Source organism: Cebus imitator, unplaced genomic scaffold (assembly GCF_001604975.1).
Source record: "Cebus imitator isolate Cc_AM_T3 unplaced genomic scaffold, Cebus_imitator-1.0 Scaffold29, whole genome shotgun sequence".
Lineage (NCBI taxonomy): Eukaryota > Metazoa > Chordata > Mammalia > Primates > Cebidae > Cebus > Cebus imitator.
In genome coordinates, this window is record NW_016107344.1 from 7,348,298 (window position 1) to 7,351,146 (window position 2,849).

A 2,849-nucleotide genomic window follows, 5' to 3' on the forward strand; every position below is an offset into this window, starting at 1 on the left:
TTTTGTATTTTTAGTAGAGACAGCATTTTGCCTTGCTGGCCAGGCTGGTCTTGAACGTCTGGCCTTAGGTGATTCCTGTGTCTTGGCTCCCAAAGTGCTGGAGGGATGAGCCACTCTGCCTGGCCAGGGATTTTACTCTTCTATCATCTGACAACAAGAAAATAGATGTGAGTCATTTTTCATGTTCTGTATTATCACTATGCTCTAAGACTTCTAAATTAGATAATTAAAAGGTTGCATAGTCAAGCTTTATATGTAGTAAAGTAATAGATATCTAGGTGAAATATTCCACCTGAGAATGGCCACATGTATTTATCAATGTGATTTTTTTAATACTTTTGAAATATTTCCTCATTTTATTCACAGAATGTGATAATGACTCATACTGCAGTGGATCGGCATGCATCCCGTCTCCTTTCTTACCTCCCAGAATTAACTCAGTATCGTAGCCTAAGTGCTTTGGAGAAAGCTGACTTCTCCCAGCAATAGGTCTTAAGTTGCCTTCAGCTTGTAAGCACATTCTGGCACATTCTTTCAGTCCTCTGCTCATTGTCATTTGTCCAGGGGTGGGCGTGGACTTTAGCGGTACCAAAATAATCTCGCATTCCCATTTGGAATGCTGAGACAGAAGTACAGGCTCTCACTTTCTCTGTAGTTGGCAGAGGGGGAATGTGGTCTCGATTGCTTCTGGCAAACATTCTATAGTCATGCTGGAAAGGGGACTTGAAATAAAGCAAAGATTCCAGAAAGCAGAACAAACCAAAAGAAATGGTGACCACTAAATCTGGCAATCGTGGAGACTGCCCTCTGGACATCTAGTTATTAGGGCTAAGAAAGTCTGGTTTATTTTGTTGTCTGTGCCATTTGACTTAGCTTTCTTGATCTTCATAACACAGAAAAGTTCTAACTCACAGTGACATTAAAGAACAAAGCAGAATGGAATAAAACCAACAAGCAGAGTGTATGCTTCATAAGAAAAAATTGACCATGACTAAAGATAAGACTAGAGCAAGGGTATCCATGCTTAGCAAAAGTTGGTCATGTGATAGGAAATTCTTTTGAAAATAAGCTTTAGGTTTTTTTTCCTTTGGTCAAAAATGGACAATGATTAAAAATGCCTTACTAACTTTTCAAAAAATATGCATTAAAAGAGCAGCATAAAAGAAGATCCAAAGCAGTTTATGCAAAGTTACCCTAATAAGACTTCACAATTAGGAGTCTAGTATGGTTCTTTTATATACTCTGGTTATATCATTAATACTGCACTTAGAAGCTTAAAGCTTTCTTGTTGATTTTAAGATAAATATGTTGCATTAGGGCACAATTATTTTGATTCCACATTGAAAGTGTCTTTAGGTAATTTTATGGCAGACAAAGAACTTCTAGAAACAAAATGAAGCTAAGCTGGGCCCAGAGTTTATCCCTATGGCCAGAAATATTAGGACAGTCCTTTGATTAAAAAAGAATCTTGACATGAATAAAGCAGCAGAAAGGGCATTGTATGATTATACTTCTATGACGTACCTAGAATAGGACAATTCATGTAGTTAGAGAGTGGAACTGAGGTTACAGGGGACCAGGAGGCAGGAAGGTTCAGGGAGTTATGTTTAATGGGTTCAGTATTCCCATTTAGGAGGATGTGAAAGTTCTGGAGACATATAGTAGCAGTGGTTGTACAATATTGTAAATGTGCTTAATGCCACCGAATTGTACCCTGAAATTTGGTGAAATGGTCAACTTTATGATATTTATACCACACTAAAAAAAAAAAAAATCCTTGACTAGCACAAAATTTGATGCATACATCTAATTAGAAATGTTTTCATTTTTATACAATTGTTAGATTTTATGTGGAAAACAAATAACAACAGTAACAAAAGCAACCAAGTATAGCTCTTCAGAGCTTCCGTGGCCTAGCCATCTGCTTTCATTAAAGCAAACCAGACCTCCATTTTCTGCTTCAACTTCTTCAGCATATCCAGTAAACGGGTTATGTTTAAAGGCACAAGTGTGAAGAAAATTCATAATCTTGATCACTTTCTCAAGACATCATGCAATGAACCTCACTTCCAGAGTTCACAGTACCAATTCTCCTGATGCAATGGGAATTGAGCTCACTTTCTCTTTTTGATTTAAATCAACTATTGAGATCTTCTATTTTATTTCTTTTATTATGGGGCACCTTATCTGTGACAAATGATTTCAGTTTTCTACATTTAGATGTAACTTCTCAACTTTAGTACCAGCAAGTGATTACGTCCTACTAGTTCAAATATGTAAATTAACTTGGACTCACTATTACTTTTGTTATTTCTAAAATTTCCTGGTTTCTTATACTTGGTTTGCAGTACACAAATGAGACACAAATGGATGAGAATAAACAATTTTCTATTTCCCATCACTCAGATTCACATTGACAAAGGTAAAGTCAGATACTTATTTATAACCATTTTTCATACAGAACTATACTAATTACTCATCCCTCCGTATAAATTCTTACATAATATATATTCGTGAGAAAGGAACACTTTTGATAAATGGAGGGTTCAAGAGGACCAAAAGATTTAAAAATACAATACTATATTCAACCATTGAGAATATGCATAATTTCAAATATTTATGTTGATGTGTTTCTTTGTATTTCTTTATGTTCCCCTTATTCTTCACTTCTGGATTTTTCAAAATCTAGAAAAACATAAAATTAAATTTTTGACTAGTTTTGGTTAGTCCATGCCATTTTACTGGAGTTAAGAATCTTCCACTGAAATGCTTTCTTAAAGCCCCATTTCACAACTGCAACTTACCAACATAGTATTCCATCAGGTGTGTTTATTTTCTCTCCATCCATG